Source organism: Crinia signifera, chromosome 5 (genome assembly GCF_055691185.1).
Source record: "Crinia signifera chromosome 5, ASM5569118v1, whole genome shotgun sequence".
Lineage (NCBI taxonomy): Eukaryota > Metazoa > Chordata > Amphibia > Anura > Myobatrachidae > Crinia > Crinia signifera.
The window spans coordinates 292,346,287-292,364,957 of NC_139221.1; the positions used below are offsets into that span (position 1 = coordinate 292,346,287).

Genomic DNA, 18,671 nt, shown 5'->3' on the forward strand with positions numbered 1-18,671 from the left:
TGCATACAACTGATTGCATTCCACTAATGAGAGTAATTGATTGCTGCACCAATCGCCCACTGCTCCTCGGCTGCACTGTGTAAACAGTGCACAATCAAGCCAGATAGGGGTCTTGGTGCTTGTTTTGAGGTTGTAGCAGGGGAGTGCAGCTACGAGTCGTAACACCTTGAGAGAAGATCAGTACTTCTCTACCGGCAAAGGACATCCTCCTCGACAGAGCGCACAGCTTCACGAGGGACGCATGTGAAGCAGTGAGCAAAGGGAACACCCGCCTAGCGATCCAGATCATCTGAATCCACCCTAGCGATCAATAGAGTTACAGAAGTCGCAGCCAGATAGAACTCTTCCAGCTGCCACCTAGTCATTGATTAGCCCCCTCCACTCCACCCATTAGGCAATGATTGACGAGACAAATGGTAATAATAAATAATAAATGAATAATATTACTAATCACCAAATTAAAAATCAGATGAAATTAATTATAAATAATCATAATCACAATCAAGACAGATAGGGGTCTTATGAAATGTTAAACTGACCAAAACAGATACACACTCTGCACCATCGAGCAGGTGATCACTGACATGCCAGGTGCAACGGTCTTTAGCACCCTGAATGCCAAGTGTGGGTTTTGGCAGATCCCTCTGGACAGAGCCTCTTCCATGCTTACTGCCTTTATGACCCCTATTGGGTGCTACGTCTTCCTACGCATGCCCTATGGCATCACCACGGGCAGCAAAGTTTTCCAGCGCTGCATGGAGCAACAGTTCGCTGGCTCTCCCTTTGACATCATTGCTGTCAGCATCCTCCTTATCTGCACAGCCGGGTCCATCAGTTACTCCCACTGCTGCAACCAATGCTAGTGATGGTTACGCATGCCCTATGGCATCACCACGGGCAGCGAAGTTTTCCAGCGCTGCATGGAGCAACAGTTTGCTGGCTTTCCATTTGCCACTGCTGCAACCAATGCTAGTGATGGTTTACATTACATTACATCTTCCATCTGCCACCTTAAAATTGATTAGCCCACTCCCCTACACCCATTAGGCAATGATTTAAGAGACGACTGGTAATAATAAATGAATAATAATCACAAAATTAAACAATCAGATTACATTATCACAAAATCAAGCCAGATAGGGGTCTTGTTGGATGTTAAAGTGATCGAAACAGTTACACATTTGCAGACAAACTCTGTGCTGCACAAAATGCCCACCGCTCCTTGGCTGCACATGGTAAACAGTGCATGATCAAGCCAGATAGGTATCTTTTATGGGCCTATTTTTTTAAACTGCCATCATGTCTGCCGCTGCAGTACCACTCTTATATGAGCCACGTGTTTGTGCCGCACACTTATGTGGCTTAGCATAGTTATCCAGCTACCTCAGTGCAAACTTTGGCAATAAAAACAATATGGGCCCTTATTCTGATTGATGCGTACTTTTCCGCATACTTTCGGATCGCGTCTTTACGGCGTCTGCGCATGCGTGGAGAACGCTACGCGCATGTGCCACGCCTTGACTCCGTACCTGTTCGGGCAAATCCCGTACAAAACTGGTCCCCGCAATCATTCGGGAAATATGGGCGTATTATGGGCGTCATGCGGAATGACACATGGGCGTAGTTTCAAAGTGGGCAAAACGGGGCGGAAACATGGGCGGACACGGGGGAGTACACTTATGTTGGGGGGCGTACATTCGGATAGCACTCCGAATGCACGCGAACAAAAAGGGAAGAAATGTGCGGTGTCCAAAAGGCCACTATTGCTTTGCGGACACCACTCGTTCCTGCGGGAGGCGAACGGACCGCCTAATGACTACAAGCATTAACACCTGAACCCAATAAAATCGACTCCTTTACTCATTAATCACTAATAGGACGCTTGTCAGTGCTTTAATTGAAACCATTGCAGCTTCAATTGCTGTAAGGGTTAATGTGTGCAATGCATGTGTTAGGCATGCTTGTAAGGATATATTGGCATCTAATTGATTCCAATTCCAAATAAGCAGTTTTTTATGAGGATAGGTAATTGAATAAGTGGGTCATGTGATGTATTGCAGAAGATACATAATAGTGGGTTGTTTGGCGTAAATACTCCGCTTACGGGCGGTAGCACCGCTTGGCTCCCGTTCGGATGCGGTATTCCCGAGCATACTCTGTAATACTCTGTAATACCGTGCAGAATCGGAGTGTTTCTCCCGCACACGCATGGTTTGTATGTCGTCCGTAAACACGCCCTGTTCTTAAAGAGTGAGTCCGTCCGAATGCGGAGGACCCGTGGGCGTTTCTACGGACGATGGCCGCACGCGGCAGAACACCGTGGCGTGCGGACCGCTCCGTAAGAATGCGGGAATATCCGCACCGATCAGAATAAGGGCCATTGTGAGGTGTGAGGTGTTCAGAATACACTGGAAATGAGTGTAAATGAATGTTATTGAGGTCAATATAGCGTAGGAGCAAAAAAAACACCAAATTCTGCAATTTTAGCTGTTTTTAAGCTTTTTTAACAAAAAAATCAGAACCCAAAACCCAAATAAATCCAAACACAAAACACTTAGGAGGTGTTTTGCCAAAACCCATTAGAACGTTAAACCTCAAGGTAATCAGAACCCAAAACCCGAAAAGTGGCCGGTGCACATCTCTAGTATGCGCCCATCTGTGTGAATAAGGTGTTTGTGTGTGCATTTAAGTATGTGTGTATCATGCACACATCTGTATGAGAGGTGTGCTTCTCACTGAGATGTGTGTGCGCGTGTGAGAGGTGTGTTTGTGTGTGCACGCGTGAGTGAGAGGTGTGTATGTGGGCGTCTGAGTGAGAGGTGTGTATGTGGGCGTCTGAGTGAGAGGTGTGTATGTGCGTGCGCATGTCTGTGGCCAGAGTGACGCAAGACGCTTTCCCTACTGACTGGGCTACTGAGAAGCCGCCGGGACCCTGCAGTGTCTGACAGTGCTGGACATTGCCGATAGGCGCTTGGAGGTCCCGTGAGTCATAAAACATCATTGACGACAGTGTTCTCTGTAGCAGTTGTGCCAGTGGGATTGTTTTTGAAACCATGTGGTAATTAAGTCCACAGCTGACAAATGATTTGGTACATGTGCTATATCCCTACTTTTTATGAATGATCATTACTCTTTTTAAAGAATAAAAATGGTAATACACCATCAGGCGCCCCCTCTGTTCCTTTGTTCCATATATTATTGGGGGGCACCGGAATTTATCATGCCTCCGGGCGACTGGGGCAAACTTACGCCACTGCTGCGTTGGCACATCATTGTGTGCCGAGCAATCTTGCTGAGCGTTCTGAGCCATGTAGCATCGCTCACAACGCTCAGCAGTGTTGCTACATGTGTAAGTCCCGTTAGTGATTCACCTTCAGATGTGTGCGATCCAATTCAGATCTGATGGCAAAGTGCCCTGGGGGGAGGCACCATCACTGCCCTACAGTTCCTGCTTGTATATTGCAGGGTCCCTGGAATGGCACACAGCCAGTAGCACTACTGCAGAGCCTGAGGAGCTGCTTCTTCGGGCAGTGTACAGTTTCCCAGAGCCTACAGCCCTGTCCCATAAGTGTGACATCATGACATAACCGGTTTAGGGGGAGAGACTGGCAGTTGTCATTAGGTCCTTTTGAATCAATAGGACCCAGGGCCGGTGCAAGGCACCCCGGTGCCGGGGGGTACCTGTTGCACCATCTGGGGAGTGGGCAGGGGGGTCCATGCCGGCATCTGACAGGAGCCTGCAGTGGTGTCCTTGCTGCGCGGGTACCTGCGGCGCTGTGTATAAAACTGGCGGCGGCAGGGGGTCCCTGCAGTGAATAAGAAATAACTAGCGTTAAGCGGTGGCGCGGGAAGCACTTCTGTTTTGAATACACTGGCCGCACGCTGATTGGCTGAATCTCAGCCAATCAGCGCGCGGCCTGTGTTTTCAAACCCGGCTTCCCGCGCCGCCGCATAGCCCGGCGGATAGCGCTAGTTATTTCTTTTTCACTGCAGGGACCCCCCACCGCCGCCAGCTTTATACACAGCGCCGCAGGTACCCGCGCAGCAAGGACACCACTGCAGGCTCCTGTCAGAAGCCGGCATGGACCCCCCTGCCCGCTCCCCAGACGGCGCAGCAGGTACCCCCTTTGCACGGGGGCGAGGGGCGAACTGCCGCCCTCCAGTGTCCGGCACCCTAGGCAAATGCCTAGACCTGCCTAGTTGTGGCGCAGGCCCTGATAGGACCATTCTCAATAGAATTGTTTCAGCTACAATGACAAGCTAATTGGTTGATCTGGAAAATTGTATCCACTTTCTATAGTCACATGAGCACCTTAAAGCTATTGGTATCCATTGCCGATCAAATATAAGGGAGTTGCATTTTATTCTGTACAGACAGTAGATGTGATTTTAACTACAGTAGAATTATATATGTAGGTAACAAGGCCAAGAAATGATTAAAATACTATTAAATATTTAACGAGGAATCCTCTTATATGATTATGGAATACGCAGGGGCAATTTTAGCTGCGGAATTTTTTCATTTGCGAAGGAAACTGCTACAGTCAATTCCAGCAGTGAAAGTACCTATTATTGATATAGGAAAAATAGCAGGTACTGCTTAATGGTTCCAACATCGTGCAGAGGCCTCAGGAGGCAAGAGCAATATGGTACAATCCAAACGTTCCAGAATAAAACGAGAAACTGGGGAATTAAAGTACAACTAGGTATCAATTACTGTATTACAACTGGAAATATTGGCCACAAAATGCCTCATATTATAAAAAACTCTTATCTGTCGTCTCACTATATTTCTTTGTTCATTCAGTTCTGGTAGAACTGGTCCCTTCAGGTAATAAGGTGATACAGTACATAAGCCAAGGTATCGACTAAGTGATGAATGTATACTGTACTATAGAGAAGTTAGCAAAATATTCCAAATAAAAAGACATTGAAAATAGAGAGGTAAAAAAATCGGTACTTGTTTCCTAGCACGGCGCCAGCGATTTTAATTGCAGGCATCGGGACCAAAAAAATCGCGTTGATCGCATCGCATGCAACCAAATCGCATGCGATGCGATCGACGTAATTTTTACATTGGAACCAATGTAAAATGGTCCCTGAGACACAATTTTACATTGGAACCAATGTAAAATACACCCTAGACCCCAATTTTCATTGCATACCCCCCCCCCCGCATGGGTCAAATGCCCCCCCATTGTTAATGCCACCCCACTATTGACGACAACCCGAAGCGTGGTGAGCGTAGCGAGCCTGCGAGGGGTGGCGGTACGCGAGGGGCGGTGGTACGCATCCTCCAATGTTTTCATACCCCCACTATCCACGTCGGCGTGGAGTTGATTTTATAAAGTGTGGCGAGCCCGAAGCGTGGCGAGCGCAGCGAGCCCCATGAGGGGACGCACATTACTTCACAGGTATTATGCGTCCCCTCGCGGGGCCCACTGCGCCCGCCACGCTTCGGGTTCGGTGGCTCGCTGCACTCGCCACACTTTATAAAATCAACTCCACGCCGACGTGGATAGTGGGGGTATGAAAAGGTTGCTGCGGTTGCCACGCTTCGGGTTGGCGTCAATAGTGGGGTGGCGTTAGCAATGGGGGGGCATTTCACATATAAATTACCCATAAGGGTGGGTATACAATAAAAAATTGGGTCCAGTGGGCCATTTAACATTGTACCCTATGTAAAATCACATTGATCGCGTTGGTCGCGATCAACACGATTTTCTCATTGCCGGCAATAAAGGCTCAAAATAGACAGAAAATCGCGTCCATCGCGTCCATCGCATACCTTAAGTTAAGGTATGCGATGACCCACGACGGGCGCCGTGCTAGGAAACAAGTACCAAAAAATCTAATTTAAGCTAAAAAAATTCTATGTATTAATGTATTCCCCACTTTCTGTGAAATATATAGAAACTAGAGATCATTAGCTATGAAATGTGATTAAACAAGAGTCTTTTAATTTGTTCCTAAATGTCATGAATTTTCTCTAGAAAATGATTTGTCAGGCAGCAGACATTTGTCTAGACATCTGTCATACTCCTGAATGGGCTGATGTATGGCTTGCCGCTTGGTATTGCTTCTTAATTGTTTCCAGTATTTTGTCTTCAAACATATATTGACTTGAAATTAAGGCCGCTTAATGCATACAGGAAATAGATAGTGAAAGTGACATATTTTATCCTGGATTAAATATCATCTAAAAATACAGAGCTAGAACACAGACAGAATTTCCTAGTAAAGGCCTATACACACGGGGCAATTTTATCCCGTTTTCTAAGTGATCTGGATAGATCACTTAGAAATTAAGCATGTGCGGTTCTGCGCGTTGCCCTTCGCCTGACTAGATCTTGACTACATGTCGTCAAGATCTAGTCAAATCATAAGTGTTCTAATCAGTGTTGGCTAGTTCAAACCAAATAAAAAAATAAAAAAAAAACATTCTGCTGTGACTACAGGTAACAACGTGACTTCTTATAAAAAGCCTATTGTAAAGAATCCCTGGTATTATTCCACATTCAAGTTGCTTGTGGTCTTCATGTAATGGCCCCCATACACTATGCGATTTGGTCCCGATTTCACCCGATTCAGATGGATCGGGCAGTGAAATCGGGCCAAATCGCAGGTATAGACACCCGGTCCGACCCAATGCGGACCGGCTGCACATAAAATTTGCTAAATCTTATGTGCAGCCGGGCAGGGGACACAGGCGGCGAATGCTGGCGAGGGAGATGGGCAGGGGGAGCCGGAGCAGGGAGCTGAGCTGTCAATGCTCCGTCCGGTGGAGGGAGCAGGAAGGGGGGGGGGCGGAGGACGCTTCTAGTAGCGCAGAGGCAGCGGACGCTGCGGGGGACACAGGCGGCAGTAACGTAGAGGCAGGCAGGGGGAGCCGGGAGCTGTCAGCGCTGGAGAAAAAAAAAGCCCATACAATGAATGGGCGGCCTGTGATTGGCTGAGCGCTCTCTCAGCCAATTGCGATGTATCATTTGCAAAACTTGGCACATCAGTGCCTAATCGTGTGTCCCCCTCCCGGGGAGCTGCAGGGGGAAATCAGGTCCGACTTGTCCTTAGGACAAGTCGGACTAATGTATGGGGGCCTTAAGTATGCTGAACCAATGCAGTAAATAACACACACAATAAAGCTAGAGGAAGGTGAATCAGATAAGAGAGTTATTAAATCTGCCTAGCATCAAGCGGTGTTAACAACAGTTAACACAATCTAGAACAGTAAAGCTGGGTACACACTTGTTTGAACCCCGGCTGATCGGGTAAATGCTCCTGATAACCAGGCTGTGTGTTTATCGAGCCATGACCCCTATGAGGTGGGGGAAGCAGGAGATGGTAAGTGGCACTTTCTATGGGGATCAGGAGGTCACAAGTGAAGCAGATAAGATGTGACTTCCTGTTCCCGAACGATGCAGGAGTGTTATAAGACGTTATAAGCCATTTATCGGTTGACGCTCCTGCATCGGCACTGCGTGCACACCTATACAATCCAGCGGCTATTCACCTGATATTGGTAGAACTAGCCAACGATTGTATAAGTGTGTACCCAGCTTAAAACACCAACGCTTGATGCTAGGCAGATTTAGCACCTCTTATCTGTTTCAACTCTCTATAACTTTGTGGGTGTGTGATTTACTGCATTGGTTCAGCTTACTTAAATGAAGATCACAAGCAACAAGAATGTGGAATAATACCAGGTTTCTAATACATAGCATATTTCACAGTACAGTATTATTACAACAAACCAGATTAAAAATGTTTTCATTAAAACGTTAATGCAAAAAAAACATTGGTTTACACAAAAAAAAGAAAACAGTGAAGTTTTTAAAACTGTTCTTTTTCCAACCATGGTTCTAATCAGAGAACACTGGTTAGCACAGATCACCCATACACACATCGGTATGTGTGTATGGTGGCTCTAGCAAGCCCTGTATGCTTAATGACCTGAGTAGCCTAGATCTCTAAGCACACCAAGTCGCTTTGTGTGTTTGAGCCTTAAATGTGAGTTCAAATTTTAAGGGCTTAAAAAAGCAAAAGTGTAAAAAATCAGCTGGTAAAGCCACGGCAGATGAAGCCACAGCAGATGAGGCCAGGACAGTTGCTCATTGCTCTGTATACAACATTTTGTCTGCACTTTAGGTTGCTAGGCAACGAGGATGCTATCTCATAATATCAACTACAGGTGCTTCCTTGTTTTATCCTTGATTAATAAAATTGATGTATCCCTCCATTGGCTTTCTTGGTCTTAAATTGCTTATTACCATAATCAGCTGTCTTGTTTGTTGTTTTTTGCTGATCCAGTTTCTGAACTTGTGTTCTTGAATGTATTCCTGCCCCGGGGGTTACCTTTGGGATTCTGTCTTGCTTGCTTTCAGAACCTTGTGTTAAAGCTCTTGAGATTTGAAGACCTGAGGCTATCCAAGTATCAGTTTGCTAAAGGTGAAGACATCACAAATTCTCAGACAGCTGACTACACACCACTACTGTTCTTCGTGAGATGTCATATTATCCATAAATCCATCTATTAACCATACCCATCAACTGTCCAAAGTTGAAGCCGCCATTTAATGGACTGAATGAATATATTGTATAGTTTGCATATGTACAGAAGAATATCATCAGGACCATTGCTGTAGCATGATATACACTTCCGCCATCGTCGTGCCGCCAGCACGCACATTTGTCACCTGTTTTCACATGTACACCTTGACAAAGGGGCGCCAGCCCCAAAACGTTGGTTTTTACCTTTGCATAATACAGCACGTTTTTTCAAAGTCCTCCGAGTACCAGCCTCATTTCTACACTCTATATATATATATATATATATATATATATATATATATATATATATATATATATATATATACAGGTAAGTGAATGTCCGGCACTCCTCGCTTTATCGATGGTATCGCTTGCCCGGGTGCCTTCCAATGTGGCGTTGCAGCCACCAGTACACTTTCCAAAATAGAGGCGTCACTCCGGGACTTGTGAAAGCAAATGTGATTTATTAGCTTCTAAATGGTCAACGCCGTTTCGGGAGTTAACCCTTCGTCAGGACCAGACTGTCTTCTGGTCCTGACGAAGGGTTAACTCCCAAAACGGCGTTGACCATTTAGAAGCTAATAAATCACATTTGCTTTCACAAGTCCCGGAGTGACGCCTCTATTTTGGAAAGTATATATATATATATATATACCATTGCCTAGAGGAGGAGACAGACAAAAACTCCTCATCCAGAGAGAAGCCAAATGGATCCACACCTTGAACACTGTAGCACCAGGAGGACTAAATGAAAAATTTTCGTTTAATGTATTCTTATAAAAACTGTTTGCTTTACCTCCTATAACCGTACCCCCACCCGGTTGTACACATACAGGTGTGGTGGGCATGGTTCTAACACCGGGGTCAGATGTGCTGAATACTTATGACACAGCCCCGCAGTAGCGCATGTCACCTTTACCTTTATATTTACCTTTATATTTATATTTATTAAGTGCATGGTAGCCTCTGTTCTCTTTATCTACTTTTTTATCTTCACCAGGTTGATACTCCTAATTTATATTTCTTGTATCACTTGCTTTTTTAAACTATCTCTCTCACCCGTTTAGGTACTCCGTTATCATACCTTGCATGCCCCTTTAATTTCACTTATGCTTTACAGGATCCCCACCTTTATCTTTATGTACACTTCGCACTGTATAGTCATTTTCTTTTGAACACACAGCAAAGACCTACAGAGTTTTTCGTTATATCTCTTTGCCTTTTTCTCTCTCCAGCAGCTGACAGCCGTCCCGCCCCCTGAATGACGCTATGTGAACCGCATCGGGGAAGCGGTTGCGTGTCACAGAACCCGGAAGCACAGCGTAAGCTACCTGACGGTGACGTAGTGACGCGACGCAACCCGGAAGCGAGAGACACGGCGGCCGGACCGTGGCGCGAAACGGAGCAGCAGCTGGGAGCATTCAAGCCCTGGGTACCACCTATTTAAGACAGGTAAGATTGCACCTACAGCACACCGTCCTGGCACCCGCACACCTTCTACCCGCAGCCCACATCCTGATGAAATGGCCGGTTTGGCCATGAAACGTTGATGTCGCCTGGAGCACCTGTAATGTATTTTACCCACTAAAACTTATCTACTACTATTGAAGAGTGCCGACTCTGATTTTTTGCTTGTGCAGAACATCATCCACCTCTATATATATATATACTAGAGATGTGCGGCGGCCACTTTTTCGGGTTTTGGTTTTGGTTTTGGATCTGGATCTCCCTTCGTGTTTTGGATCTGGATTGGTTTTGGCAAAACCACCCTTGTGGGTTTTGGTTTTGGTTTTGGATCTGGATTTTTATGAAAAAATGCTAAAAATGGCTAAAATAACAGAATTTGGGCCTGTTTTTGCCCCTAAAGTATTATTAGCCTCAATAACATTAGTTTCCACTCATTTCTAGTCAATTTTGATCACTTCACAGCTTACAAAATAGTTTTCATTTACTGTAGTTGGGCCAAAAGGGTATACCGAGGTAGCTGGATGACTAAGCTAAGCGACAGCAGTCGGCATCACATACATGTGGACCTTACACTTCCAACCTGGCAGAGCGGCACTGCAGGGGCAGACAGGGTGGCAGTTTAATAAACTATCCCAAAAAAAGAGAAATGCTCCAAAGAGCAAATACAAAGAGGTATCGGCCTTGTCATGACTGGTGGTAGAAGCTTCAGCACTTCTATCAGGTTGCTGATGTCCCACTATTTCCTCCTCCATCATCCTCCAAAAATGTGTTTTTATTTTATTTATTACTTTTATTTGTTTTTCTTAATTTACACTGGACACAGCCTGTCACACTGGACACAGCCCCTTGGACACTGGACACTGCCCCTGGACACAGCCCCTGGACACTGCCCCTGGACACTGGACACAGCCCGTCACCCTGGACACAGCCCCTGGACAATGGACACAGCCTCTGGATACAGCTCTTGTACACTGGACACAGCCTGTCACCCTGGACACAGCCCCTGGACAATGGACACAGCCTCTGGACACAGCTCTTGTACACTGGACACAGCCGTCACACTGGACATAGCCCCTGGACAATGGACACAGCCGTCACACTGGACACAGCCTCTGGACACAGCTCCTGTACACTGGACATAGCCTTCACACTGGACACTGCCACTGGACACTGGACACAGCCCGTCACCCTGGACACAGCCCCTGGACAATGGACACAGCCCGTTACCCTGGACACAGCCCCTGGACACGGCCCCTGGACAATGGACACAGCCTCTGGACACCGCCCCGGGACACAGCTCCTGTACACTGGACACAGCCGTCACACTGGACACTGCCCCTGGACACAGCCCCTGGACACTGGACACAGCTCCTGTGCACAGCTCCTGTAAACTGGACACAACCCCTGTACACTGGACACAACCCCTGTACACAGCCCCTGTACACTGGACACAGCCCCTGTCACACTGGACACTGGATATATGTAGTCACACTGGACAATGTATATATGTCACACTGGACACTGGATATATGTCGTCACACTGGACAATGGATATATGTCATCACACTGGACACAGGATATATGTTGTCACACTGGACACTGGATATATGTCGTCACACTGGACACAGGATATATGTCGTCACACTGGACAATGGATATATGTCACGCTGGACACAGGATATATGTCGTCACACTGGACACAGGATATATGTCGTCACACTGGACACAGGATATATGTCGTCACACTGGACACAGGATATGTCGTCAGTCGTCACACAGGACAGGACACAGGATATATGTCGTGAGTGACTTGTGACACTGGACAATGGATAAGATATAGGCCGTCACACTGGACACAGCCCCTTGTATTAATGCTGCCCCTGTACACAGTGTACTACTCAGCAGCACTGCAGCCCCTGTGTGTGAGCACTGCAGCACTGAGTTAGTTAGTTAAATCACAAAAAAAACAAAGGGTTCAGGGCTAAACACAGGGCTTAGGGCTAAATAAATCACATCAGGGCACGGGCCACAGGACAGCCCCTGGACAGTGGACACTGCAGCCCCTGCGTGTGAGCACTGCAGCACGACACAGGATATATGTCTTCACACTGGACACAGGATATGTCGTCAGTCGTCACACAGGACAGGACACAGGATATATGTCGTGAGTGACTTGTGACACTGGATAAGATATAGGCCGTCACACTGGACACAGCCCCTTGTATTAATGCTGCCCCTGTACACAGTGTACTACTCAGCAGCACTGCAGCCCCTGTGTGTGAGCACTGCAGCACTGAGTTAGTTAAATCACAAAAAAAACACAGGGTTCAGGGCTAAATAAAATAAATCACAACACAGGGCTTAGGGCTAAATAAATCACATCAGGGCACGGGCCACAGGACAGCCCCTGGACAGTGGACACTGCAGCCCCTGCGTGTGAGCACTGCAGCACCTAGTTAGTTAAATCACACTACAGGGCTCAGGCCACAAGTCTACAACACAGGGCACAGCACAGCACGGAGCACATGGCACGGAGCACAGCACAGGGCAGTGAGGGCAGGTCACGGAGCACAGCACGGAGCACATGGCACGGAGCACAGCACAGGGCAGTGAGGACACAGGTCAGGTCACGGAGCACATGGCACAAAGCACAGCACGGAGCACACGGAGCTTCCCAACCACCCTCTTCCCTCTCCAAGATTGGAGTGAAGATGGCGGGCGCGCGTGCGTCTTTTATAAGATCCCGCTCCCGCGAGAATCCGACAGCGCGATGATGACGTTCGGCCTCGTTATTGGTCCGGAATTCAGGCGGGAACACCCGAGCCGGCTCGGATCTGGCCCGGATCCCCGATATTCGGATCTGTCGGATCTCGGGGATCCGGACCCGCTCATCTCTAATATATACACATACATTTAGGTACTTATATGTTAGTTGGGCGCTCACTATAGTTATTACACTCTTACCCCCACTATCCATGTCGGCATGGAGTTGACTTTATAAAGTGTGGCGAGCACAGCGAGCCACCGTGCCGGAAGCGTGGCGAGCGGACGCGTAAAACTAAGCAAATAGCTTAGTGGGCGCCCAACTAACATATAAGTACCCACATTTATTAGTAGGAATTTAATCTTATATCATTTTTCTATATCCATTTCCAATTGGGCAACTTTCAGATTGCCGCTGGGAGCAGCCCTGAGTAGTAATTTTCTATTTTTGACCCACATCAGTTATTATATTGAATACTATATCATCTATCTATATCACAGGTTCTCAAAGTCGGTCCTCAGGACCCCACGCAGTGCATGTTTTGCAGGTCACCTCACAGAATCACAAGTGAAATAATTAGCTCCACCAGTGGATCTTTTAAAATGTGTCAGTGAGTAATTAGTACACCTGTGCACCTCCTGGATGACATGGAAAACATGAACTGTGTGGGGTCCTGAGGACCGAGTTTGAGAACCCCTGATCTATATATATCAGTGGAGCGTACACAATTGTAATTGCGCCCGATTGTTTCTTTGTTAGTTTTTACACTCCCACTCTCCCTGATTTTTTATTCTCCTTACTAGAGCCATATACACACGTGATAATATTAGAAACATAGAATTTGACGGCAGATAAGAACCACTTGGCCCATATAGTCTTCCCCTTTTTTTTTTTTAAACATGTTACCTCAAGCCATATTTGATCCTTATTTTTTTGTAAGGATATCAATATGCCTATCCCAAGCATATTTAAATTGTACTACTGTATTTGCCTCTACCACCTCTGATTAGAGGCTATTCAACTTATCTACTACTCTTTCTGTGAAGTAATTCTTCCTCACATTTCCCCTGAATCTTCCTCCCTCTAGTGTCAGTGCATGTCCTCGTGTTCTGCTGCTCCTCTTCCTGTGAAGAATGTCTCCCACCTGTACCTTGTTAAAGCCCTTGATATATTTGAAAGTTTCTATCATGTCCCCCCTTTCCCTTCTCTGCTCTAAAGTATACATATTTAGATCTTTATGTATACTCATTGCTCATTTTAGCCCATGTAAGTGATGTCACTCATTATATCGCTTAGTATATAGTGTTCTTCTTAGTATCTATGTTCAACTGGTGAAGCGCGTTCCCTCCGGTTCTTAATGACCCGCTCCCTCCTCTGTGCATGCACAGATGTGGAAGAGGATCATTAACGAGGGCCATGCTGTGTCACTCGTCGCCCACTGGCACCGGCAAGTGTGTATGCCACTGAGTCCCAGAGAGCGCACCCAGGCGAATACACGCCCCCCCCCCCCCCCCCCGGTGCCTTATCCATGCAAGGGAATGTGGTATGGAAATACATCCCCTCGCACGTCCCGGCGCAGCAGAAATCATTCGTGGTCGGCGACCATCAAATTATGTCTTGTTGACTCGCAAATATAAATCAGTGGGGACTGACTTATATTTGCATGTGGCCGGATGAAGACAGGGTGTGAGATTTAATAGGATGAGAGATTCAGAAAGTGAGAGATTTGGGAAGAAATCTCCAGTTTTTTTTTAAAGCGGCAATCATTTAAACAGCAAATCAGACTGGTTTTGCAGTGTAAATGATTGCCGCTTTAAAAAAACTGGAGATTTCTTCCCAAATCTCTCACTTTCTGTATCTCTCATCCTATTAAATCTCACCCAGGTTGTCATGTGACATAAACCGCCTGCTTCTGGCACACTGTGTCATGTAATGTCCTAATTTACATGGGAACGCCCAGCGTTTGTATGGGGACACCCATGAAACGCTGGGTGTTCACCATCGAATGATGTGGTGTGCACATGCAAATCTAAGACACTCTCAGGTGTCTGGCTTGCGTGTGTCCTGTGCGAGGACAGTGCGGGCAGCAGACATCCAGTGATGTCAGCTGCCCAGTCCCGACACCCGCGTCACTGGGGCATTAGCATGAGAATGCCCAGTGTTTTTATGGGAACGCCTATGAAACACTGGGCGTTCCCATGGGTTCATCCCCCGGACCGCCACCCCACACTGTTGTGTGCAAGCTACCGGCGAACAATCTGTTCACCATGGCCGCTCGCACACAGCGCATGCACGTGCGCAGAAATGCTCATGTGCAGTTAGGAAACATCGTGCTCCCATGCAATTTCATATGGGAGCTCATGGACCTGAATAAAGTCCTTTATCCATACCTCCCAACATGACCCATTCCAGGAGGGACAAAATGCTCTGCTCCTTGCCTGTGGCAGTTGCAGAGGTAGGACAGCACCACTGTCGCAAATTCAAATAGGGGAGCCACCCCTGCCAGTGAGTCCCAGACTGTGGTGTTTGGGTGTCAGTTGATGGGGCTCCCCTATCTGAATTTTGGACTGTGCTGCAGCCCTGCAACTGCCAATGGCATGGATGTCCAGAAACAGTGCATCTTGTCCCTCCTGGAATGGGTCATGTTGGGAAGTATGTGTAACGCTAGCGATGTCATCTGACGTCTGTACATGCAACTTTATTTAGGAAATGACGCTAACAACTAGGAGCAAATTGTGCAGTGTGTATGGGAAAATCATTATAATTATCGGTGGACAGTTATTTTCATTACAATCCCCACATATCAAGCCAGCAGACATACAGTATAAGAGATCCTGTTGATGATGTCACAGAGGCATGATGTCACAGTGCAAGCTCTCTGGCTTGAGGCTCATTTCTTTACTGGAACTGGATGAAGGAAGAAGTTCTCAGTAAAGATGGGCTGCTGTATCGGCAAATGCTGTGACAGTGACTTACCTGCGAGTACCCGGGTTTCATTGGACTATGAGGAGGCAGAATTTGTTGCGGATGTCCACATGAGCCGACCGGTGTTTAGCCGCAGAAGAAACCGACGCCTCAAGGCGTGTAGATTTACACCAACCCTCTCCCCCATTGATGAAGAGGAGGAGCCTGAGGAGGCCGCTGAGGAGCTTGGTGGCAGTGGAGATGGAGGCAGAATTCGCCCAGGGAGCTGTGACATGGCATCTGGCACTGGGCATGAAGAATAGAGTCGGAGTCGTCAGACATGGACCCTATTGACTTTTATATGTGCTATTCGTCATTGTGGCCTTTATTGTCATCAGGCTGCAGATCTACCGCTGGTCGGTAGTGAGGAGGACGGCACATTCATGTATATATGTATATTTGTATATTTGTATATTTGTATATATGTATATATGTATATATGTATATTTGTATATTTGTATATATGTATATTTGTATATTTGTAAATATTGTACATATTAGATATCTATCTATCTATCTATCTATCTATCTATCTATCTATAGATATCACTATCCGTGTACCTATGTGTAACCAATGTACAATAAAATCCTGTATAATAACAGAACATGCGCGTGTGTGATGTGTGTGTGACACAACCCTATCTCTCACAGACCCCAGAGGTCTGTGACCTATGTAATAACCAAGGCTACTGACCTGTACATGGTCTCATCTCCCCGGTCACTTCTAATATCCGTATAAATTATAGAAGGGTGAGCACTACCCCAAATAATGGTGCAGATACATGAAGCCTGGTGACGTGATAAAGTGGCACCAGACAAACAGCTCCCAACTGTCAAGTATTACAGGCTGGGTTAGCACAATGACCGATAAGCTGATTGGCTGGTGCGTTATCACTTCACCAGGCTTAATAAATCTGCCCCTTATCCTTAAACCACATTTGACCAGTGGAAGCAGCCCTTCCTCAACACTGTGGTTGCCATGGGCAACTTCTCCACTTTATCTACAGTATAATGCAGTGATGGCTAACCTTGAAACTCCAGCTGTTGTTGAACTACACATCCCAGCATGCCCTGCATCAGTTTTAGCATAGCCAAATAGTAAAGTTTTAGCAGGGCATGCTGGGATGTGTAGTTCAACAGCTGGGGTGTCAAGGTTAGCCATCACTAGTATAATGACTGCAGGGTGTGTAGGTCACAGAGGGAACCACGCCGCACACCCTGCATCCCTGTATTATACCTAAAGACTTGCTCATGCGCAGTACAAACACCACCAGGAAACCTGCACATGCTCAGTAGGATTTGGCTGAGTGATCTCAGCTGTACCACCAGAGAGAGAGGAGGCCGACTGCATGGATCCTGCACATGGGACACCTACTCTCTGAGCTCTGTAGCCGCTGCTGCCTGATCAGTATTACCTGGTGTCATTTCTCCCAATCCTTAGTTTTGGAATGTGGGGAAGTATGAAACCGGTACAATAGTGACCATGGACTGCAGGAACATTGATGCTTGTTTCTCAATAGGACACAGTTCTTGTCTCCAGCAGTACCACTACAAAAGGGCAGGGGCGGATTTAGGGATGAGGGTGCCCCTAGGCACAACAATAATGTTTGCACCCCCCCCCCCCGCCTAATTGTATTATTTTTATTGATTACTTATAAGCCCTCATTTGATAATAGCCAATATAATAGATTTATTTTAAAAAGCCACCAACTGTGACATGTTCTTTTATTATGAATACATACTTACTAAGTAGGACCGATCACAGGGGCAGTACCTGCTTGTCCTGTCCATTTACACTCTATTTAAGATGGAATATAGTTTAGTACAGTGGATATTTTGCTGTTATAGGTACATTTTGGGCTGACAATACTATCACAGGCATCCAAGTGCCGCCCCCAAACATGTGCCGCCCCTAGGAACGTGCCTCATGTGCCTAATGGGAAATTCGGCTCTGCAAAAGGGTCTAAGGGAGGGTGTGTAATATTATGGCTGATCCCATTATTCCGGCCTCCCCAGCTCAGCTCATGTGTAAGAAATTAATGCTGGGCAAATATGCACTACAGGTGTTGCCAATGCCTCCTTCAAGGGAGGCCACTCTGACACCCCCAACTGCCTCCAGCGCTCAGCGCAGGCTTCTCCTTCACCTCCAGATGCTGGCAGCCATTTAAAATGAGGCACCATCTGGTGAGCCATTACAAAAAAATTAATTATTCCTTATACAACCCATGGAATGCCTATCTCACATGCAAGTCAATGTATTATAAAGAATATAGGTGTGTTTACAGAGCCGAATTTCCTATTAGGCACGTGAGGCACGTGCCTAGGGGCGGCACATGTTTGGGGGCAGCACTTGGATGCCTGTGATAGTACTGTCAGCCCAAAATGTACCAATAACTGCAAAATATCCACTGCACTGTACTATATTCCATCTTAAATAGAGTGTAAATGGATGGGACATGCAGATACTGCCCCTGTAAGCTGTCCTACTTAGTAAATATCTATTCATAATAAAAGAACATGTCAAAGTTAGTGGCTTTTTTAAATAAATCCATTAAATTGGTTATTACCAAATGGTAATAGGTAATCAATAAAAATAATACAATTAGGCAAGGGGGAGTGCAAACATTATTTTTGTGCCTAGGGGCGCCCTCATCCCAAAATCCGCCCCTGTGTGTATATAGTACATTATTTTGTAGAAAGAAGTCACTGTATATATCATAGTTGCCCACCCTCATCCATTCTGCATGAGACTCCCATTTCAGTGTGTAATCTCCTGCTTCCCCACCTTATAAATCAAAACGTAATTCCACTACAGCTCAACTCATTAAAGTTGATTTTTTTTAAACACCCCTGGGGGTGAAATAATCTGCTTGGTTGCTATGGTCAACCTCACCTTTTTTCATTTTTAGACGCTTTCGGAAATTTACCC

General features: G+C 46.4%; 1 long non-coding RNA gene across 1 annotated transcript in view; it reads right to left on the minus strand.

Moving 5' to 3' along the window:
- The window catches only part of LOC146079735 (uncharacterized), a 36,315-nt gene extending 19,751 nt beyond the window's left edge, over positions 1-16,564 (minus strand). The window contains exons 1-2 of the long non-coding RNA XR_014474723.1: positions 16,437-16,564; positions 15,755-15,988 (exon numbers count right to left, since the gene is read on the minus strand). This is a non-coding gene — a long non-coding RNA (uncharacterized LOC146079735). The remainder of the gene's footprint in view (positions 1-15,754; positions 15,989-16,436) is intronic.
- Positions 16,565-18,671: the final 2,107 nt, after the last annotated feature.